Raw genomic sequence first — 25,443 nt, 5'->3', positions numbered from 1 at the left:
CATGCAGCTAAATACAATATAAAGCATAGCCACGTTTGCCATTACCCTGGAAAATGTTTAGAAAAAATTGTCTAATGTCTGAGGGCAATGTTAAAATATGCAAAAAATGATATGCCCACATGTTCCTGCATTCATCCTTGTGAGGGAAAAGTAGCCGAACATTCTTCACCAGCCTCTTCAATTTTACTGTGAGAATTCCCTTGTGCTGTGGGTTCATTCAAAACCAGCAGGATCACTTTACACAGTTTTTCATTGTACTCCAGGGAAGTTTATGGAAATGTTACAGAAATAAGCTACAAATGGGAACCTGGCTTCCTGCCAAACTGCATCTCTCTCTCTCTTTCTCCTGTTCTAACATTTTTGCTCCTTCAGCACTTAATGTATTCTATATGATATACAACATTTATCCAAGACTAATTTCAGAAATACAAAATATTGCAATTAGACCTCAAAAGATGTGAATAACTGACGATTCTCTCATACAACATGCCATATAATTGTGTCCCGAGCATAGACCAACTCACTTAATCCTCATTATAACCCATGAGATACATTCTGCCATTGTCCCTGTTTTACAAATGAGGATATTAAAGCATGAGAGAGTTAAAAGATTGGCCAGGGACACTGGGCATGTCAGTGACAGAGGTGGAACTAGAACCCAGGCCAGCCGCCACCTAGCAACAGAGTCTAGGCCCTCTTCCATGTCAGAACTTTCCATGGATGATCCAGGGCAATTTCTTTCTTTTCCTAAGAAACTTGTGAATCAAAGAACTATTGTGAAATAGGAGGATGATGGGTTTACTTTTGTCTTATTTCATATTATCTAGATATTACATTATAAATATCTAAGCAATTACAGTGCAATTATTCTTTCAAAGATGGGTAATTTCTTATAGTTTTGATTTACACAATGGGACCAAAATAACACATTCTACAAAATAGTACTTAGATATACTAAGTGTGATATTTGTTTGTCTAGCATATTTTTCACTTTATAATCACAAGGATTTTCTTTAAAGGATATCCTTCAAAGACTCCACGGATTAATTTTTTTTTAAGGAAAACAGAACACTAGGAAGAATTCAAAGTGAAAAAGGAATGAAAGTAAAAACATTTTTCAAAATTCTGTTTCACATGAATGTATGACATTTTAAATTTCTGTGTGATGCTTATTAGGGTGCCCTCACTCATAAAATTGAAATTGGAAACAGGAATTCTCGTGAGATTACTGAGCTTTCTAGGTTTGATAGGAAATATAAAACCAGGAATATATTCCCAGCGTGCTTATCCCTTATGAAGGTAGTTTAGTTGAACAGAAGATTCATAGCCAAAAATTCCTGAGTAGTACTCCCAGTCCTGACACTGACTTGTTTAGTGACCTTGACAAACTGCCAAGCCACTCTGATTTCATTTCCTCTTCTACAAAATTAGCAGAACACTTACCTACATCCCAGATGTAGGAAGACTTAATTAATGTCAACGTTTGTGTAAAAATGAAATGCTGTTTATCCAATAAATGCCAAGTAATCCAGACATTTTACTCCCACTTTTGGCAGGCACCATAGAGCAGAGAAGAAAAAACATTAAAACACTAAAATAGTTGGTCATAATCAGAGATTCTCGAGTTTTTGTTTGGAGTTTATTAAAATTGAGCAATAACTATAGAAATCATCAACAATCACATAGGTGGCTTTCTGCATATGGTTTGTCAAATTTTACATAAATTGCCTTTGACAAAAATTTATAGCCATGTATACTACTTCCCTGATTGAGCTATGCTAATAAGGATAAGATCATGAGTTTTACCCACAGTGAGCCTGCTCTCCCACTATGTTCCAAGGCTACTCACAGAATATCTACACCATCAACCAGACATCTTAGAAAAGCAAGCTGCAGATCACAGGGAGACAAAAAAAAATGATGTCATAGTGTAACTCTGTCCATATTTCTGAGAAAACAACTTAATGTTTGTGTGTTATTTTTTGCCTCACTATCTTATAACTACCAACACATGCAATTAATCATTTGTTCACTCATATATTTCAATAACAATTTATTGAGTGTTTATTCTGTGTGAGGCATTGTCCTACGTATTCACTAGGAATATATTGGTGAGCAAGACAAAAATAGGCCCTTGGAATCATGAAACATACTCTAAAAAGGAGTGCAGACATTAAGCAAGCATTTATAATCAAATATTAAATCATCATGAGGGGGAGAGTTTAGAGGAACCTAACAGTTTATAGAAACCAGTAGATGTCTCTCTAAGAAGATAAATATTTCAGCCTTGATCTGATGGTGGAGAAGAGTGTGGTCCAAGCAGAAAAAAAAAAAAAAGATTGTGCACAACAAGCCATGAAAATGAGAGAAGGCATGAAGTTCAACTTGTCTAGCTCTTGTAGTAAAGTAATGGGAGGATGGAGAATTTATCTTTTATCCTAAGGAAATTGGGCAGTTATTGAAAGATTTTATGCCAGAAGGTGAAATGACTAGATTCGTGTTTTTCAGTTTTGTTTTGTTTTTCTAAATATAATTACTCTAGTTGGAAGATGGCAATTGGATAGGAGCAAAGAACTAGCAGTAGATAATAAAATCATTTCACCAGAGTCAGTGGTGGGCAGGATGAGGGTAGTAACAGAAATAATGTAGAACAGATTGGTTTGACAAATGTTTGGAAAATAGAAGCAGCTGAACATAGAACCTTGGTGGGTATTTTGGATGTGGGGCTAAGGGAAGGGGATGAGAAGGGAAAGCAGGATGCAATAAATACTCTCAGGTCTCTAAATAGGATTTAGTGAAAACATGAACTGAGCAAAGGAACACTAAAAGTAAAATCGTCTCAGAGGAAAGATGTGTTTAGATCCCGACTCATTAAGTTTGCAATGCCTGAAAGGCATCTTGCCAAAAATATTTCAGAGGAAATTTAACACCCAGTCCACAAGAGCCTTCAGAATGGAGGTAAGGACTTGGGAGTCTTCAACATATAGATTGGAAGTTGAACCAAAACAGTAGATGATATTGCTCAATGAAAGAGTGTAGAGTGAAAGGAACATAAGGTCCCGAAAGAGATTAAGAAGCATCAGTAGTTAATTAAAGAGGAATAGAGGACTACAAAGGAGGTTGAATAGGACAAGAAAGGGAAAGACAAGGAAAGTCAGAGAGTTGCCTTCAGAAAGATGAGCATGTGTCAAACAGGTTTTCTCATACCCTGCTGATGGGAAAACACATTAGTTTAATTTTTATGACAGGCACTTTATTGGTAGCTGTCAAAATTAAGAGCCCACATATCTTTCAACCTGTAATTTAACTTCTCAGTTTTATTTTCTATATAGGTATACATTGACAAAGTGATATATGGACATCAATATCTTTTGCATTAATATTTATAATAAGACTGAAAATAACCTAAAACTTATAGAATAAGAATCTAGCTAGCTAAATTAGTGTACAATCAAAGAAAGGAATATATTGCAACTATTTGAAACTGTCCTTTTGTATGATCTCAGTTGAATCAAGCAAGCAACCACATTTCATGTAGAGTAGGTTATCACATAATAAATAATATTATATTATCTATATACATAAATACCTATAAACATAATTTCATATGTATAATACATAGGAAAGTGAGAAAATGGGAGAGAGAATAGACAGAATTCTATGAAAGGAAAGTGAGAGATATGAAGAAAAGCTGTTGGATAACATGGAATCAAGGGTGGCTTGGTTGATTAATAAACATCTACAAGTGTTGCCTTGAGAAAGGTAGCATAGAGGAAATGTTGCAGATATAGCAAAACATGCATATGTTAATGCAGAAAGGGATGTGATCTAGGGTACAGAGAGGGGATTACCCAGTAGAAGAGGAAGAACATCTTTCCCAAATGTAATGATGGAAGAAAAAAAAATGGGTGTGCAAGCAATCAGGTTATAGATTTAGTGAAGAGATGTTTAGCAATGAGAAGAAATCACTTTTTTTCCATTTATTTTTATTAGCACATATTTTATAAACATGTTTGAATTTTTCTAATGACTTAATAATACTGAACATTTTCAACATATTTATTAGCCATCTATCTGTATTTCATCTTTTGAGAAGTGTCTATTTACATCATTTGCCCATTTTTTAATTGACTTATTTTTGTTGTTGTTAAGTGTTCCTTAGTTCTTTAATATTCTGGATATTAATCCTCTGTCAGATGAACAGCTGGAAAATACTTTATCTCATTGTGTGGGTTGTCCCCTTCATTATGTTGGTTGTTTCCTTTGCTGTGCAGGAGTGTTTCCGTTTGATGCATTCCCCATTTGTCAATATTTTGCCTTTGCTTCCATCACAGAGTTCTAGCCAGAAAATCATTGTCTCTATCAATATCTCAAAGTGTTTCCCCAGTGTTTACCTCTAGTAGCTTCAGGGTTTCAGGTCTTACATTAAGATCTTTGAAACATTTTGCATTGATTTTTGTATAGGATGAGAGGGAGGGGTCAAGTTTCAATCTTCTGCATGTGGATTTCCAGTTTTCCCAGCACCATTTGATGAAGAAATTGTTCTTTTCCCATTGCATGTTTCTGGCATCATTGTCAAGAATAAATTTGTTCTAAATATGTGGGTTCATTTCTGAGTTCTCTAATATGTTCCACTGTTTCTATGTGTCTGTTTACAAAATTACTTTGTTTAATTCCATATTCTTTCTAGGGAAAACATCAGATACTCTGAAGGGGTAAAAATATAAATGGGAAAAATAGGAAATATAACTGATTAAGGAAATCTAGAATTGCTGGATGATGTCCACAAGCCAGTTGAGGTTTTCCTATAATATTTCTTCTCCCTTTATTTATGACTTACCTAAATCCTATTGCTTCTAGTTCAAAAAGGTTGACCAAAAACACCCACAATTTTTCTCCCAATTCTCCACTGAAAAAAAAGAGTAATTTTTTTTAAAAAAATGTTTTCTGCAGTGCTAAGAATGAGAATGGAGACCATAAACAAACTTAAGATGTTAATTAATTCCTTATTGAGGAACAATAGAATGAACTAATTTAAAAAGCCATAGGGCTGAATAAATAAGAGTCTGAAATAGAAAGGGTAGGGAGTGTAGGAAGTGCTAGGAAAATCACATTTGCTGACTAGGAGAATACAAACAGAATTGGGACATTAAACGAAGGAACTAATTGCAAGATTTTTTTTTTATCAATAACTGGGACACAAAGGAATAAGAAAGATTATGGTGGTAGAAATAGCAGAGTTACAAATAATAACGTGCATTGTTTAAAGATTTCTCATTAACACCGCCACAAGAAAATTGGAGAAATGCTTTCAAAGTCCTCATGGCAGAAATTCTGAATTTAAATTTCTGTATCCCATGAAAGTATCAAGTATGTAAGAAAAATAAAGTTATTTTTTTAGAGGAAAAGTAATTTCAATTCGGCACTGATCAGTTAACCTAAATCCAAGTAAAATGTCATCAGGAAGAATTTCTTTAGTATAGACACTAGTTAAAAAATTTAATTTTGGTGGTACAGCAAAGTTATCATTTATCAATAAGAAAATGAAAGACAACTGGAAACACCAGGAAAAACAAAAATCTGTCTAAAGAATCATGCCACAATTCAAGTAGAGCAAGAAACACCATCAAAATTTGGTAGACAAATAAGTTCTAAAGTTATATTTTAAATTACAAAAGTTATTACTAATAGAAGTACTAAAATATAGTATTAACAAAAACTGAAGAAACAAGGAAGGGGAGATGAAAATAATTTAAAATAAATTAAAATTCTTAATGTTTCACAGCAGGAAATACAAGATCAGTCTATCTTTTATATATGTAATAATTAGGCATAAAAGTTCATACCAAAATGAAGTCAGCTTTCTTTTCCTTGTAATAGTGCAGTGAAAATAGAACACATTTTTGGAATAAAATGGGTTAGGGTTTAAATACTGAATGTTTTACTTATAAACTATGTGTCTATGGGCAATTTACTTAAGCTGTCTGAACCTTAGAGAAGTAAATTGCAGAGTCAAGGTTAAAGAGCCCAGCATAGTGTTTTACATATGGTAAACTACCAATGAAAAAACATTACTAATTTAAAAACAAATTCTGTTGTGTATATTTGAGGCATACAGCATGATGCTATGGAATACATACAGAGAGTAAAATGTATAGTATAGTGAAGTAAGTTAACATCATCTCATACAGTCACCCCTTTTTTGATAGCGAATGCAACCAAACCTACCAATTTAGCAAAAATCCCAAATACAATCCAGTTTTGTTAACTTTAGTCCTCATGCTGTACACTAGATTTGCTCATCCTAGGTATCTGCTACTTTGTGTCTTTGGCAACATACCCCCATTTTCTCCCCTCCCCCACTGGACTCCACTACTTTAATCCTGCATAGTTGATTTTATTCTTGATGCTTGCTATTATTTATAGAATCATTTTGAAACAACTCAGCACTTGGTAAATTTGATTGCAACTTATTAAGCAGGATTGTAAGTTCATTATGAAAATTGCAGAATGGGAAGGTCTGCTATTTCACATTAACATTTAATGTCATTAATTGCCTGAATAAAAAGGAAAATGACTTCTAAAGAGTGATTTAGTGTCTCCAAGGATGAAGAGGGGGATGGCAATTCCCAGTCCATAACACCCTGGTCCATGGAGGGTCACCAAAGTAGTAATTAATTATCACAGATGAAAAATTTCAAAACTATTTTACCAGAAGCTAAATAATATGTCAAATTTCTTTGCTTTTGCTTGAAATAATATTAATTCATTTGTGGGAACATGGGTTAGTTTTGGCTTTTTTTTTCTCATTCTAATTGGCTGTTAGTTTTATGTGCCTTGATTAATTAAAATTGGATATTATATTTACTATTTATTAAATGAAGTTCCTTTGGCTAGGAACAGTTCTTTGATCAGATGGAGCCCACATAAGAAAAATAATTGAACTGGCCTTTTAGATTATTTCTTCTCTACATCTCTGGCTATCACAAAGAGGCATTCCTCTGGACATTCTTGATCCCTTGTTCCGTCTTTACATCTTGTGGGTGGCCAGAGCTGTGAGCTTTGAAAGGGGGAACTAGATGTACACAGTTTGGTCTCTTCTGTTCCTGTCTTGGCAAGTGGATACCCACAGCCAGCTGTGCACTCTTAATGCCCTGAGTGCTACAAAGAGACACTCTGGACACTTAGTGCTACCTGCTGTGGAAGGTGAACTCACTTTGCATATTCAGAAACTTGAGAAAGTCACTGTAGCAATACCTCAAACCTTTTTCTTTTATTCTCAGCTTATCAGTCAAAACTTAACATTGTATCCACCTAAATTTGCTGCAGTCTCTCCCCAACCTCACCCTGTCTATTTTTTTTTTTTTTTTTTTTTTTTTGAGAGCAGGTACTGTTTTATTAACTGACCAGATTACAAAAATACCATGGTAGATACCTTTGTTCATCCTTCTAATAAGCCTGTTGATCTGGTCTTCTCTGTTGCCAGCATCTCCACCTTCTACAAAATGGGTGGACTTTTTCTTCATTCCACCTCTTGGAGAAGATAATTTGAAGGGCCACAGGGAGTTATTTGCTTCTTTGAAGCATTTTCCAACAGTGTAGATCTCATGAATCAGATCTTCCACGCAGATGATGCCATATTTACCAAGAGATGGAGCAATCAAAGCGTTATCTGTCAAGGCATTTCGTTTCTTATTGATTTTGCCATATCCATGCTTGTAGATTAGTTCATTCACTGATTTCAGGTTTGGGTACCCCCATGCAATGTAAGGTTCCAGGATCCTCAGCATGTTAATTGAAGCCTTGTTGAGCTTAACAAAGGTGCCATTGAAGATCTGGTGAAGGCGGATAAGTTGTAACACCTTAGGAACCTTTGGGCTCACACAATTGATACCTCTGATCCTGATAACAAATGCTAATTTGGGTTCTGCAGGTACATAGAAGTTGCCAGCTTTTCTTGCCATTCTAGCCATCTGAATCTCTGTTCTGTACATTTGCCTATATTCCTTGTGGTAATGCTTGGCTTTTTCATAGGTTAACTTCCCCCTTGCCTTTCAAAGCATCTTTTGGGCAAACTTCTTCCTCAGGCGCTTTACCTCAGCTCCGCATTATTCCTTCACTTTTCCTTAAGAGTTTCTGGCACATCAGGAACCTTCTTTTTCTTCTCTTCGACACCCTCCATGGTTCCAGCCTGAAAAAGAGGCCACCCTGTCTATTTTCTTACTCATTCTATCACTCTGTCATTTTTCTTTTAACTAAGGGGGGAAAAGATTCTGATTTCTTAAGTCTTCTAAAATCTGGAAATAGTACTAGTTGGGAACAACTACACTCAAGACTTAGACATCATCGAAGCGGCTCATAAAACAATTACACACCAACTAAAAGAGATAAACAGGAAAGTGAAAATTTAAATTTAACATATAAATCTCTGGCTACCCTGTAAGACAACACTTATAACACATAATTAACACAATTTGGTATCTGTAATAAAATTCTATTGAGAGATAAATTGACATGTTTGATTGTCTTGGCAACCTGTCTTAGTTTCCAAAAAGTGATGGAGTCAGCAACAAGGCCCCAGATGTCCATCTTCACCTCCTTGCCCTGAATTGTGGAACTTCAGTACTTATGGGAATCAATCCATATGTTTATCATTATTATGAATTTAATAACAGATCTGTAGCTGCTGTTTTCTATGATTCTTGCAACGTCTTTCCATTTTGACCTGTGGAATAAATATTTGGATGAGACAAAACAAAATTATGTAGAAAAAAAATATATGATCAGGTTCAGTCTATAACAACTTTGGAAGATCAAAATACATACTAAAATTTAACATTAATTTACTGATCTTAATACTAACAAAAATGTAATTTTTTTTTCTTCATTAGTTACTTGTTTATAAAATATAACATCTCTTAGATATTTTCTTAAAGTCTACATTATTCTAATAGCTTCTTAATTTAAAATGTTTTTGATAATTATTAGAAAAAAAGAATTGTTCTGTTTAGAGTAGGTCAAGTAGAGTTTAATTCTGTTAACAAAAGCATTTTTTTTTAAGTTTGAGATATTAGCCAAACTGGTACCGAAACATTTTTGAACTAATTATATATTATTAGAGCTCAAAGAAGAAAGGAAGGGGGGAATGGAGAAAAGAAGGAAGGAAGGGGGGGAGGGAAGGAGGAAGGGAGGGAGGGAAGGAGGAAGAGAAAGAGGGAGGGAGAGAGGAAGAAGGGGAGGAAGGAAAGGAGGAAGGAGAGAGATTTAAAGACGATCCAGAGTTAGCTATAGGCTCTGTTATTCACATTCTCTACTGAAGGCACCATCAATTTTAATTTTATTTTTAGGTTTTTAAAGTTGTAATATGAAGTTAGAGCTATGTATCCTAACTATTTTTTAATGTGAAAGAATCAATTCAACATCAAAAATGGTATGGTAGCAATGCTATTTAGAGTCAACTTCATAGAGGTTTTTAATTTTTGTCAAGAACATAAATGATTAATCAGTGAACTATGGGTCAGTGCCTATATACAACTGAGAACTCATCTTCTCATAATAGTTATAAAATTATTAAGAATTGGCTGTCATTAAGTTGTTACATAACCTGCAACCCAGATGAGAAGATTTCCTATTTTAAGGAAAATTGTTACATTATATTAGAGGGAAATATCAAATGACTTCATTATAAGAGGATAATCTTATTGATTTGATAACTTTGAGCCATCATTGTCTTTAACCAATTGTGGAGCATGCAGATTAGCTGCAGGAGTCAAACACATTTGCATCCTCATTTTGGTTCATTGTTCCAAGTCCTCAGGTTTGCAGCTCCTTGACCTTTTGTGCTTAAAGTGAACAAGGTGGCCACTAGACATTCACTGTGAGTCTAAGTCCTACTATCAGCAAGCAATCTAGTTATTTCTGACCTCTAGTAACTCAAAATTCAGAGTTAGGGCCACTTAGGCCTTCTTTGTATATGTAAAATTCTACCCATAAAAATCATTAATTTTCCCTAGGCTCTATATTTGAGTCTCAAAAAAAAAAACTTTTAAACATAATGTGTAATTAACACCATGTCACATTAACAACTTAACTCAAATATACATTCCACTACATTCATGCTTAGATGTAGTGATTCTTCTATTAACTAAAGATTCTGAGATTGAATATATCTTACATGGCTTCCAGTTAACATTAAAACTTCCTCTGTAGTATGCTGGGAGCCATTAGCCAAGTAGGTATGACAATTTCCTTGCCAGCGTACCCCATGTTGCTTAGTGGAAGGACTCGTGGAAATAGGACATTTTGCAGTGACATTGCATGTAGGTGACCTTGCTCAAGGACCAAGGCGGATCCGGGTTTAGGGTGTTCCCGGTTTAGGATGATCCGAGTATAGGGCGTTCCGGTTTAGGACTATCCGGGTTTAGGGTGGTTCCAGGTTTAAGATTATTCCTGCTGGGAATAGGGCGTATCCTGTTGCCTGAGTTCCCCTTGAGTTCTCACAGGATTCAGACAGTATTTTTTGGGAGATAGAAGCCCAGTGGATGTGGATTTGGGCAGAGAACGTGGATTTCCCCAGAACGTGATTGTAGATGGCTGGTGTGAGTTTGGGAATAAAGAGTTGCTGTTTGAATCTACAAGCTGTGTGGTGGCTCGTGATTTTGTGCCCAGCCAGACTGCGGCATTTGTGCCCAGCCAGACTGCAGCAGTAGAAGCCGACAATTCTAGCAGGCACTTTGGTCACACATCAATAAACTGTGCTTCTTTTTTACCCTATGCTTACTCAAATTGTTTTAAAAATATGCATTTGCTAATATTTTTAGAATGAAAAATATTAAAATTCCTTTAAGATAATGTCTATGACAATATTTTAAAACTCCTTGTCAATTATTGAACTACAGTACTAGGTAATTTAAAGGTATTAAAATGATAAAAACCAGAATTATGTACTTATTCATAAAAGTTTGCAAATCTTCAAGTAACTTAAAAGTGTATATTACTTAGAATAGTATTAGAATGAATGAAACAAAATAGTTTAATTGGGAGAAAAGATTCAATTTTGCCCATTTTTCTAAAGTTAGACCTATAAAATATTTAATTATATTCTGTTTTGAAGAAAAGTGAATTTTGACTAAATATTACAGTATATTACAGGGCAATGTCAAATGATTAAATAGAAAATCCTTTCATATAAAAGCATTTAATTATAGATTTAAAATTTTATTTTTGAAATCAGCTTTTTCAATCTGTCTAGATTTATATTGTATCATGTACTAAATAGCCAAGTATTTATTAGTAATGAAGTATAAACTTTTCACCTCCCACCACCATGAAATTAACAAACATAGTAAGCTTATACAAACATATTGTGACATGCTAGTTTAATTGTAAATCAGAAATCATCTGAAATTTGTTCAAATTGAAGGAAGAAATTCTGTTGATTTAGAACTCCAGAAAGGTAAACCAATTAGTATTTGAGCTTATAATGTACTTCCATCTAAAAATATTTATAATGTTAAAAATATAAAAAATAAAGTCAGCCCAATTATTTACTTAAAGTGGAAAGTATGTCACCTGCATTCTAGAAAAAAAAAAGTCCCTTACAAAAAACAGAAACTGGATGTTCACACATATGAATCTATTGCACTGAATAAGAGAAAGTGTGAAAGAAAATTCAAATGAAAAGAAAAAAATAGAATTCAAAAAAATAACTTATAAATCACTGGTTTTAACCAGTTTTTCACAATGGTGGTATTGGCATTAAGTAGATACAAGGTGTGTGTCTGTAACAGATATACAACTCATTTAGCACTACAAATATTTGCTTAATGTAAAAGAAAAACAATCATCTAGTTCCACAGTGTGCCAAGTATCCTGAAAGGCAGACACAGAATTAACTCCTGGTTTGTACAAAACACTATGCAACATGCAAACTGTTATGCATCTCACAATGATCCAACTTCACATAGGAAAGAATATAAATAAGCCTTAAAATAACAGAAATTTGTTTGAAAATAATACATTTGCAACAGAAAATTCTGAAGTTCAATCGGATAAATAAAACAGTGGTTACATCATACATATATGGAGATCTTTCTATGATTTTCTGATCCTTTTCCTGAAAGAAACGCAAAATCATTGTCAGTGGCTCATGTCCTATACTTCTTTCCCAAAACTTTAATGCATTCAACTTGTCACATCATCATCTTCTTGGTTATGTCTGCAATGGGAAAGAGAGAAAATATGAAGAAATCCAGAAAGTAGATGCCACATTTCTTATTGTCTATTATTATCCCTCCTTATTCCTCTGACCTGTGACAGGTTACTTTTACCATCTTCCCCTTGCCAATTCCCATATTTAATATGATGTTAAAAAGCATGAATTTATTAGAAGAAATTCATATAAAAAGCTAATTTGTAAACACATGAGTTAATAGTTTGGATTACCAAAATCCATTACTTCCATATGAAAATTTTTCTGTTTCTCTACTTTTCATATTTTTACTGTCATATTGTTATATTATCAGAGCAAAAATATTAAACTAGAATATTTTCAACATTAATGAAAGAAAATGCAAACTATTCCAAGGAAACAATAGAAAGTTGGATATTATTAATTATAGTTTGGATTAAATTCATTTACAAGAATGTTATCTCTTGCATTGTTGCAAGTTTTTTCCTACAAAGTTATTCTTTATTATTTGCTATTATTTGCATATAACCTTATTCTATGAAAGGAATTGAGGCAACATACAAAGTTGTGTATTTGAAACAGATTAAAAGAAAACAGGAGGGCAGGGAACAGAGTATGAAAATCAAAGGGTCCCAATCATATATGTGATATAAACATTTTATGCCTAATTACAAAGTGAAATTATTTATGTCATAGAAATAAGCAAGGTTTTAAAATTCAGCTTGAGAAAGAGCAAAATCTTCCTGAAATTTACATATTCTGAAAGAAATACAAAATCATTGTCAATGGCTCACGTCCTATACTTCTTCCCCAAAACAGTCATACATCTGAAAAAATATATATATACGAAGCCAAATCTACTTTTTACCCTGAAGCCAAAACTGGTTTTTAGATTATGGTGGCTAGGAGATAGGAAGAAATGAGGCTCTCGTCCTCTAAGAGATTCCCCTAATAAGAGGGGTACAAAGAGGACGTTGCATGCTGTGTACAGGGAATGCCTGTGTGTGTGTGTGTGTGTGTGTGTGTTTCAGGATTAACATTATAAGCTTTTTCTAGCAGCGGTAGGAAGACTTGAAGCCTACATTTCCCAAACTGGGTCCAGAGCCCTCAAGCAGTTTCTATACACACATCTCCTAAGCCCCCCCCCCTCCCTGCTTTCCCCTTTGCATTAAAATCCAAGGTCTCATGGAGTTAGCTCCCCTGACTCCATAGGTCTTAAACTAAACTCAATCTCAACCTAATTTCTCCTACCTTGGCTGAGTAATATTCCCTCAGATGTAAGCAAGGTGAATATAACTTCCTCCTGCTTCAATCCTTTGTCTTACCTCCAGGGCAGTGGTTCTCAAATTCTGTGAGATCCTGAGGTTTCAAGATCTGTTTACAAACTTAAATACGACTTCAAGACCCCAAAGACCTTTCATTAATGTGAATTACAGCAGTCAGTATTTACCATATAAGAAATTAATACTGAAAGTGTTTTAAATATTTATTTAGAAACAGCAGTAATAAACCCTCAATAATAAATGTTAATATAAGTAGCATTTTTTTTTATATACGAAGGATTGAACTCAGGGGCACTCAACCACTGAGACACATCCCCAGCCCTATTTTGTATTTTTTTAAATATTTATTTATTTTTTAGTTGTAGTGGACACAATACCTTTATTCCATTCATTTATTTTTATGTGGTGCTGAGGCTCGAACCCAGGGCCCCCACGCATGCTAGGCGAGCGCTCTACCTCTAAGCCACAATCCTAGCCACCCCCCCTATTTTGTATTTTATAGAGAAACAGGATCCAATGAGTTGCTTAGCGCCTCCCAGTTGCGGAGCCTGGCTTTTGAACTCGAGATCCTCCTGCCTCAGCTTCCTGAGCCGCTGGGATTAGAGGCCTATAACACTAGTAGCATTTTTTTTTTTAGAATAACTACATTTTCTAAAACCAAATTAAGTGAAAAAGTGGAACTGTTTTACATTTTTGTAACTCTCTTTAATGTTGGGCTTATCCATCCATTGTGAAATGTAGTTTGGGTGGAAATATACTAAAACCTGTCCTATAGATGTATAGCTAGAAAAGTCAAGCAGTCACTCAGCTAATTGTAACTTTTCTTTGATAACAAAGTGAAACTTGGTAAAGAATAGATCTTGAGGTTGTTTGTAATATGAATCCTGAACATAACAATGAGTTTTTTATTTATTATTTAGTTCATTTATTTTACCCACACATGATTTGGTACATTATGGAACTATCAGTTTACTGTGTTCTACATCTCTTCCAAATGCTACTATATTTTATGATGTAATATTTTAAAACTTAATTCATTAATATCACCATGTATCTCTTCAGAAAAGTGTAGAAGTATTTTAGGAAGCTGTTAATATCATGGGGTAGATACAAGTTTTTCAGAATTCCAATTTTCAATTGAAAAGCTTCAACTTTATCACAGGCAACAAATGACTTCAATTGTTTTCCTTGAAGTGACAGGCTCATTGTTTATTTTCAAGAAAATGTCTGCCAAATTTCCATGTATGTGTAACATATGCTTTTAGTCTGTCAAGCATACTTCAAGATAAAAAGGTGCTGCATGCCCAAATCAGCTAGTCAGTCCACAATTCAAAAACCACACATTTTGTTTTTCTGGGCACTGTCTTAACCCCACTAAACAGCATAAGTAAATCATGTGTACAAACCATTCCATCACACAGAATATTAAAAATATAGAGACCCAAGAGTTGCTGTTTGGTAAAATTAATACCTCATCCAGGTTATTCTTTTTTTAATATTTTGGTTTTTAGTTGTAGTTAGATACAATACTTTTATTTTTTATTTTCACGTGGTGCTGAGGAATTGAACCCAGCACCCCGCACATGCCAAGCGAGCGACAACCCCAGTCCCCAGGTTATTCTTTAACAGAAAAAAAAATTATTTTTATTTTCCTTATTGAGAATGCATACAGAGAAGAGTGAAGATAACTATTACACTCTGGTTCTTGATTCAAGAACCTGTAGTCTTTGCCTACCTTTACTCTATATCATCAGTGCAAACATGCACAGTGGAAAAAAGCAAGTAGCATCTTAGTATTACCATGCAAATAGCTTGGCCTTCTGGATCTCAGAGATTCTAGAGGTCCATGGACCAGGATTTGAGAATCATTGGTCAAATCACATCTCAACTTTTCTTAGGATGAAGAAATGGAAAAGAGGGACTTTTCTGAGAAAGAGAAACAGGTAAGGAAGGATCCAGAAGAAACCTTGGGATTCCAGTCCTGAGGCAGGAGAGATGAGGAATTTTTAGCTGTGCTATGGTTTGGATACTCTCCTCAAAAGGCCCCTATTTGAAATGTGTGGTCCTCAGCCTATAGGACTATTGGGAGCCTAATGTAATAAGGAGTTAGGCAGTAGGATTCTTTGTCTTACAAATTCAAGCAATGAAATTCCAGGCACAAAGTTCAGAGCAAAGTAACAGAATTTATTAGCATAACAGAAATAAAGCAGAGCTCCCGGTTGTCTAGGGGTTAAGGCATATCTTATGGCCCAGCACAGGTGTTTGGTGGGGTGAGGGATGCCAGCATGGACCAAATGAGCTCTTCAAGCTGTGTGGTTAATAAACCAATCAGAGGTGCATAATTTCAATCCCTTATTTACATAATTAAGAGGAAAGGTCCAACCTTTTGACTCCTCTGTTAAGAGGAAGCCCTTCAGATAGGGGTCTACTTTGTGGTTGGCCACTGCAGGGTAGAGGCAAGGGTAACTAAGGAGGAGCTGCTATGGTTGAAGCTATGAGGAACAGAAATAGATGTCAAATAAGATGGAGTCACGTGGTTGAATCTTTCAGAGAGCAGAAAGTCACAGGATATTCTTCAGACCTGATGTCTCCTTTCAAGTTGTTATGATGTCTCCCTCCCCTCCTTTCCTTCTCCAGGGCCCTAATCCTGGCTGCCTGTGGGAGACCTATATTCCTGCCTCAATAAAACCCTTAACAGGTGGTATATAATAGGAAAACATGAGGTTATCTGGGGCATGCCTTCAAGTGGACCGTGGAACTCTTCCTCTTCTTTTACTCATTGTATTTTAGTTGCCATAAGATAAGTAGCTCATTCCATCACACACTCTCATCATGATGTGCTACCCACCACAGGTCCAAAAGTAATGGAGCCTATCAAACATGAAGTGAAACATCCAAACTTGTGAGCCAAAATAAATTTTCCTCTTTTTGAGTTGATTACTTCAGGTATTTTGTTATAGTAATAGAAAGCTGCCTAACAGAAGTGGATTAGAAATTGGTTCTAATACCCTTAACATTTAACTTACATTACACTATGGTGAAGACACTGAGACTGAAGGAAGAGGGGGAGAAAGCATGGAGCCTGACAGAGTCACCTCCTTTCTTACACAAAATCAGGAATATCTTAGTGTGGGTATTAATATGTTGATAATTTCCCTATCTTGGTAATATCTTGGCCACACTTTAATATGTGATCCTCCAAAGAATATTCTCTCACCTGAAGGTTGATGAAGTTTTCTGTAAAATAGAAATAGTCAATATTTTATATTTTGTGGATGTTACAGTTTCTTTTAGAACTACTCAAGTCTGTCATTGTAACACACAAATGTCCCCCCCCCAAAAAATGAAGTATGAATGATGATATTTGGATTTCTTGAAATATTCATTTGTCATAAAATAGTCTTCTATTATAATCAGAGATTTTTAAAAATACTTTAAGTACTCTTAAATTTATAGGCTGTACAAAAATGGAATGGGTTGGATTTCTGCCATGGATAATAATTAGCAGACTCAGAGGAGAGAATAACTTAGATAAATAAGATCTTTTAATACTTCTCCATTTATTTCTTTCAGGTTGGCCTATGCAGATTCAGTTAGCCTAGTACCTTCTGTTTCAAATTTTATAACACTATTGATAAAGGTCAAAAGGTTTGTGACAAAAGAGAGGTCATGAAAAAACACAACTAGCATAGAGCATCTAATATCGAATGATAACAAGACAGGTGAAATCATTTTAAATTCTGCCATTTCTCATTTAGTTTTTCCTCAAAATAGTATTTGTACCAAACAAGAAAGACAACAAAACAAACTCCCCTCTGCATTTTAACTTGGGCAAAATTTTGAAAAAAGAAAGAAAAGGAGACATTTGAGTTTCTCTAAACAATTCAATTCTGAAGGATCTAACTTATAAAACAATGCTGTTATTAAACCTCAGATTAATTAACAGGATTTGCTTTACCCCAGGAGTTTCTGCCCCCCAGCTCATACCTCTTCAGAGTTTAGCTTCGTTTTAAATTTTGTTTTCTCTATAAAAAACCCCTTGTTTAAATCATCTTTCATAACTGGATCCTGGACATTCACTTACAGTAATATTTATTTGACAGTTATATGCTAATTTATAGCATCTTTTCTTAGGTTTTTTCCTCTTGAATGGATGGATAACTGTGAATTCCTTGAGAATCACAATCCCCTTCTAGTTTCTTGGGCTTTCTAGGTCCCTTAACATAATGCTTCTTTCATAGTAAGGGCAACTCCAGAAGTACCTGGTTAAAAGCAAACACAAGTGAAAGAATACATTTTTTTGGCCTATTATTCTTCATGAAGTCTCTATTCAATTTTTCCACTCTCCTAGAAGGAAAATTTCATCAGCAGAATTCATCTTGATTTAGATTTTTAAAATACACTAAAGAATTTTTTTCTGACTTGGAATTTAAGAACTAGTTAACTTTTCTACATGCCCATTGATAACCCTTGACTGAAAGTATGGACTCTCCATCGTTCTATTGAAATTAACATGGTGATCTACGAATCAAATCCAGGAAAATCTTTTGACAATGTTTCCCTGTAAAAATTCCAATTCTGTCTCCCTCCCTCCCTCCGTTTCTCCCCCCTCTCTCCACACACACACACACACACACACACATATAGAATTAATGTTTTAAACTTCTCTATTTTCTGATATGATCTTCCTCATTATTTAATGGAAAAAATGGCTCATGAGCTTACCACTCAAAGAATAAAACCAGAGAGGTTACATAACATTACTAAAATCAAACAGATAAACAGATAATTATGGTAGAACCCCAATTTTCTTTCAGATTCTTAACAAATGCTGCTATTTTGATTGCTTAGTTATGACTGCTTTTCATTTTGTTTTGCAAATTCTACTACTTAAACTACACTGAGCTATTGTAATGAGGTGTACTGATATTTTCAATCATTCTGAGCTGGATTCTTATCATGGTAAAATGGATATAGAGTTGGAATAAGCAAATGGACAATATCCATCCCAATTTTATCTTACTTATTTTACTTTCTTTTGGATATTAACAAAATAAAGTTCATTTCATTGCTGGGTTTTGATAATTGGTCATGTGATGGGGAACTGGAGTTTAAAAACTGGAGTTGGAAGATTTTGCTTTTTAGGCGTATTATTTCACAGAGTCATGCCATTCATTTCCACCTCCTTCCAATGAAGTCAATTCTTTAGTTAGAAGAATTTTATTAGCCAAATTAAAAAAAAATCTCCTCATTCCATGTCTAAATTGGCTAGATACATATTTATTTATGATCCTTGTTCAATCTGAGCTGGAAGAGACATGAGATATACACTAAATTTTTAAGTGTGTAATGCAGTATAAATTGCAGAGATAATATTGTACAGCAGATCTCTCAAAAATATTCATCTTGCATAACTGAGATCTTATGCCCAATGATTAGCAACCCCTCATCTCTGCCTGGCCCCAGTCACTAGCAAGCACCACTCCACTTTCTGATTATAGAGAGAAGGAAACTTTCATCAGCAGCATTCATCTTGATTTAGATTTTTTAAACACACTTAAGAATTTTTTTCTGAATTGGAATTTTGTCAGAATTTCTGACTTGATGTGTTTGACCACATCAGATACTTCATGTAAATGGACTCGTATAGCATTAGTCCTGGGACTGGGTCATTTCACTTGTCCTCAAGATTCATACATGTTGTCACATATTTTAGTATTCTTGCCTTTGTTAAGACTAATATTCTGACCATTTATGCAGCACATTTTCTTTCTTTCTTTATTCATCTTTCAGTGGACATTAGATGTTTTCCAGGTCTTGGTTATTGTGCATAGTGCTGCAGTGACCCCTGGAATACTAATATCACTTAAGATCCTGATTTTCATTTCTTTTTATTTATACCCAAAGATGGGAATTCTGAATCATGGGGTAGCTCTGTTTTTAATGTTTTGAAAAATCTCCATACTACTTTTCACAGTGACTACCACACCATTTAGCATTCCCATCAACAATGTACAAGAGGTTTAAATGTCTCTAGATCCTTACCAACATGTTAGTCTTTTGTTTTTTGATAATAGTCATTCTAACAGTGTGAAATAATTTCTCATTTTGCCTTTAATTTTCATTTTCCTGATTATTACTGATGTTAATCATCTTTTCTATAGCTATGGGCTATTTGTATGTCTTCTTTGGAGTAATATCTATTCAGATTCTTAACTCATTTTTTAAAAATCAATTTTTTAATTTTGTTATATTTTCATGCCAGTGAGATATGATAATTCTTTATATATTTTGGAAATTAACTCCTTACTTGATAAATGGTTTGCAAATATTTTCTTCCAGGATATCAGTTGCTTTTCTACTTTATGTATTATTTCCTTTGCTGTGCTAATTTTTTGTTGTTGTTGTTGTTTAATATAGTCCCACTTAACCTATTTTGCTTTTCTTATCTGTGTGTCCGGGGTCACATCTATAAAATTATTATGAGATTAATATCACAAAACTCTTTCACACTTTCTTCCAGATGTTTGAGTTTTCAAGTTTTAGTTTTAGGTTTTCAATTTATTTAAGACAGCAGTACAATTTCATCCTTTTGTACATAGTTACCCAGTTTTTCCAGTGTCACTTATTGAAGAGGCTATCCCTTATCCATTGACCATTGTTAGAACCCTTATCAAAACACAGTCGAGTAGAGTATAAAAATGTGGATTGATGATTTCTAAGCTTTATATTCTAGTCCACTGTTTGGTCTGTCTATTTTAGTCATGCTGTTTAATTATCATACCTAGTAATATATGTTGAAGTCAGAAAATGTGGTGCTTCCAAGTTTGTTTTTCTTGTCTGAGATTGTTTTCTTCATTTAGGGTCCTTAGGGGATCTACAGGAATTTTAGTGTTCTTTTCTATTTTTTGTAAAAAAATGTCATTGGGTGTGCATTAAATCTATAGATCACTTTGGATAGTATGAGCATTTTAACAGTATTGCCTTCCATTCCATGAACAAAGGATGTCTTTCCATTTGTTTACCTTTCTTTAATTTTCTTTCATCAATGCTTCTGTAGTTTTTAATGTAAAATTCTTTCACCTATTCAAGTTTATTCCTAAGTAGTTTATTGTTTTTGGTGCTATTGTCAATGGGATTGTTTTTCTGATTTCCCCATTTGTTGTTTTCTATATATAAGATTATGTCATCTCCCCAGGGAGAAGTTGAGATTTGAGAGTTTTATTTGTTTGTTTGTTTTGTTGTTTTTTTTTTGTTGTTGTTGTTGTCAGTATATACAAACACAATGGATTTTGTACTGCAAAAGTTTACTGCATTTACCTATTAATTCTAGCATTTTTTTTTTTTTGGTGGCCCCATAGAGTTTTCTATATATGAGATTATGTCATCTGCAAACAGGGATAATTTTCTTCCTCCCTATCTGACTTGTATATCTTTTGTTTCTTTGACTTGCCTAATTGCTCCGGCTAGATCTTTCATTACCAGGTTGAATGGAGGTGCAGACATTCATTCATTGCTGTAGATCTTAAGAGGAAAGGATTTTAGTTTTTCATTATTGTGTCTGATCTTATCTGTGGGCTTTTAAAATTTAACCTTTATAATTTTGAGGTAATTTTATCTCTATTACTAGTTTGTTTAGAGTTTCATTTATGAAAGTATATCAAATTTTGTCAAATGCTTTTTCTGTATCTGTTGAGATAATCATGTGACTTCTATTCTTTATTTTGTATAAGAAGTGTGTCGTATTAATGGATGTTCTCCCTTGGCCATGTGTATGATCCTTACATATGCTATTGAATTTAGTTTATTAGGGCTTCTTAATAATTTTTAAATCTATGTTCATCAGGAATATTGGCCTGTCATTCTCCTTTCTTTGTGGGATCGTTGACTTTGGTATTAAAGTAAGGCTGGCCACATCAAATCATTTTGGAAGTTTTCGTCTCCAGTTTCTTGGAGAAGTTTGAGCAGGCTTGGATTTAATTCTTTTTTAAATCTTTGGCAGAGTTTATCAGTGAGACCACCTGGTCCTGAGCTTTTCTTTGATTAAATGTTTTTGATGACTGATTCAACTTCACTATTTACAGATCTGTTCAAGCTTTCTATTTCTTCATGATTCTATCCTGGCAGGCTGCGTTTCTAGGAATTTATCCCATTTGTTCTACATTATTCAGGTCTTTGGTGTATAATTGTCCATAGTATTCTCTTATGATCCTTTTTATTGCACCAGCATCAGTTGTCTCCTCTGTCATTCTGATTTTATTTGAGATTTCTCTCATTCTCTCCTTTGTTCTTTAGCTTAGCTAAAGATTTGTTAATTTTGCTTGCTTATCTTTTCAAGTCTCATTGATTGTTTCTGTTTTGTGTTTTTTTTTTTTTTCCTATTCTCTGTTTTGTTATTTCTGGGGTAATCTTTATTCTTCTGCAACTGTAGCCTTAGTTTCTCTCTATTTCCTTGTAGTGTAAGATGATGTTATTTGCATCTTTTTCTTTTTTTAAATAGCAATTTTCAGGATCAATGTACTCCTTCATACTATGCTTGCTACATTAGTTGTAGTATGTTGCATTTTGTTTTTGTTTGTCTCAAAACATTTTCTCATTTTTCTTTTGATTTCTGTTTTGATCCTTTGGTTGTTCAAATGTCAAATTCCAAGTATTTTAAAGTTTCCAGTTTTCCTTCAACTACTGAAGTCTAGTTTCATGAGATTATGTTCAGAAGAGGTGATTTTGATCTTCCCAAATTAGTTGACTTATTTTGTTACCTAGTACATAATCTATCCTTCAGAGTGTTCCATTGTGTTCTTGAGAAGGATTTGTACTTTGCTACTATTGGGTGGAATCTTCTATTAATGGCTGTGAGATCCATTTGTCCTATAGTGTTGTTCAGGCCTACTTTGCAATTACCATTTTTGCTAATTATCATTTAACATAATTATTCTATTTATTATTGGAAATGGTATTTTAAACTTTTATAATATTATTGTATTGCTATCTACTTCTCCTATTAGTTCTGATAATATTGTTTCATATAACTACTCTGATATTGGGTACATACATATTTGTAGTTGGTATATTTTCCTGGTAAATCAATCTTTTCTTCATTACATAAAGTTCTTTGTATCTTTTAAGAGTTTTGATTTGAGCCTCTTTTGTCTGATGCACTATAGCCACCCAACTCTCCTGTAGCTGCCATTTGCGTAGAATATCTTTTTCTGTCTCTTCACTATCTAAGTATGTCATTATATATAAAGTGAGTTTCTTATGGACAGCATATAGTTATATCTTGTTTTAATTTTATCCACTCAATTACTCTTATAATTGGAGAGTTTAATGCACTTACTTTGAAGAAATCCTCAATAGGGAAGGACTAACTGGTGCCATTTCATCAATATTTTTTCATCTATCTTGTAGTTCTTTTGTCCCTCTTTCTCTCTCTACCTTACTTTATATTCCATTGATATTTTACAATTATTTCTCTCTGTGTGTGTGTGTGTGTGTGTGTATAAATACTATAGGTATTTTCTTTGTTACTACCATAAGGCTTATGTAAAATATCTTGTTATAACACTGCACTTTAAAGTTGATATCAGCTTTAATCACACATAAGAATTCTACATTTTTACAACAGCTGCAGCACTAGCATGTTGGTTATAGTTATTTTAATTTCTTGTAACTTTTGAATTTATATAATACAATTTTGCAGTCTTCCATGCATGTCTATATATTTACCTTTACCAATGAGTTTTATACTAACTTGTCTTTGTTCAGCATCCTTTCTTCTCAAGTTAAATATTTCCCTTTAAGATTTCTTGTAATGCAGGTCTAATGAGATAAAAATCCTTCAGTTTTTATTTGTCTGGCAATGTCTTTATCTCTTTTTTTATATTTGAAGGAGCTTTTCATCAGCAACAGTATTTTTTTTATATTTATTTTTTAGTTATAGGTGGACACAATACCTTTATTTTATTTTTATGTGGTGCTGAGGATCTAACCCAGTGCCTCATGCATGCCAGGCAAGCGCTCCACCTCTGAGTCACAACCCCAGCCCCCAGCAATAGTATTCTTAATTGGAATATTATTTTTTCCTTTCAAAATTTGATATATCTTTCCACTCTTTTTTGTCCACAGGAAAATCTGCTATGGTCATAGAGGTTCCCATGTACATAACAAGTTTCTTTTCCTTCTGCTTTCAAAATTCTCTTGTCCTTAATTTTGAAAAATTTAGTATAATGTACCTCTGTGTTCCTTTCTTTGGATATATCTTATTTGAAATCATTCATGGAACTGGATGCCCCTTTTGCTCCATGGATTTGGGAAATATTCAGTCATTATTTCTCCGTGTACATTTTCTGGTCCTTTCTCGTCTTCTGACACTCTCACAATGAATATGAAGTTGATAGTGTTTAATAAATCCCATCAGTTTTCTTCATTCTTTTTTGTAATTTTTTTAAATTACTCTTCATTCCTCTGACTGAATAATTTCTTATAACCAGTACTTAAGTATGCTGAACTTTTATTTTGCTTAATCTAGTCTGCCAGTGAAGATCTCTAGTGAACTTTTTAGTTCAGTTACTATATTCTTAATTTCTAGAATCTCTGGTACTTTTATTTTTAATTCTAATTAGTTATACTCAACAGTAGAATGCATTTTGACACATCATACATAAATGAAATATAACTTATTTTTCTGGGTGTACGTAATGTAGAGTTATACCAGTCATGTAATCATGCATGCACATAGGGTAATAAGGTCCGATTCATTCTACTATCCTTCCTATCTCGATGGCCCCTCCTTTCCCTTCACTCATCTCTACATAATCCTAATTACATCTATTCTTCCCTAGCCCTCCCCTTTATTGTGAATTATCATCTGCATGTCAGAGAAAACATTCAGCCTTTGGTTCTTTGGGATTGGCTTATTTTGCTTAGCATGATATTCTCCAGTTCTATCCATTTACCAGAAAATGCCATAAGTTCATTATTCTTTAAGGCTGAGTAATATTCCATTGTGTATATATATACCAAAACTTCTTTATACATTCATCTGTTGAATGGCACCTAGGTTGGTTCCATAGTTTAGCTATTGTGAATTGAGCTGCTCTAAACATTGATATGGCTGTATCACTCTGGTACTTTTAAATATTTTCTTTATCTTTGTTGAAATTCTCATTTTGTTCAAGAATTGTTCTACCATGATGTGGTGGTGCCTAGGGAGGCTGAGACAATAGGATAGAAAGTTCAAAAGTTCATGGCCAGCCTCAGCAATGGTGAGGTACTTAGCAATTGAATGGAACTGTGTCTCTAAATGAAATAAAAAATAGGGATGGAGATGTGGCTCAGTGGTTGAGTGTCCCTGAGTTCAATCCCCAGTAGAAGAAGAAGAAGAAGAAGAAGAAGAAGAAGAAGAAGAAGAAGAAGAAGAAGAATTGTTCTACTTACTTTTGTGTGTATATATATTTTTGACAGTTATTCTAAATTCTCTACCAAATAAATCATACAATTCTATTTCTTTTGAGTCAGGCTCAACCATTTTGAGTCAATACCCAACGATTCTGAAGTCCAACTCACTTTTTTTTTGTTCCTATTTGTCCCATGAAATATAGGGTATATTGGATTCTACCTAGAGTATACAGGATTCTTCAGTAAAAGAGCATAGTAGTTTCTCAGAAAGCCCTCAGAAAACTTGGATCAATGGATATCCTGTCCAACTTTTTCTGTCCCCAGGGAAGTTGAGATTTGAGAGTTTTATTTGTTTGTTTGTTTTGTTGTGTTTTTTGCCTCTTTGTTCTTTGCTGAGTCATGGAAACTAGTTGCATGCTAATTTAAGTAACTATCTATCTTCTCACTGACCTCCAGTGGATGATCCCATCAGTCCTGAAGGCAGACTTAATAGAGTGTAGTCTTCTGACTAGTCCCAGGAAAAGTTGGATCATTGGACATGTGGTGAACCTCTTCCCCAGCTCCTAGAAGAAA

General features: G+C 34.1%; 1 pseudogene; it reads right to left on the bottom strand.

Moving 5' to 3' along the window:
• Positions 1–1,617: 1,617 nt before the first annotated feature.
• Positions 1,618–25,443, bottom strand: part of LOC124095222 (large ribosomal subunit protein uL30-like) — a 51,129-nt pseudogene continuing 27,303 nt past the window's right edge.

The sequence above is a fragment of the Marmota monax genome, unplaced genomic scaffold (assembly GCF_021218885.2).
Source record: "Marmota monax isolate L192 unplaced genomic scaffold, Marmota_monax_Labrador192_F-V1.1 WCK01_AAM20220418_F8-fsc00066, whole genome shotgun sequence".
In the NCBI taxonomy this organism is placed as follows: domain Eukaryota; kingdom Metazoa; phylum Chordata; class Mammalia; order Rodentia; family Sciuridae; genus Marmota; species Marmota monax.
This window is presented reverse-complemented; position numbering and strand designations above follow the sequence as displayed.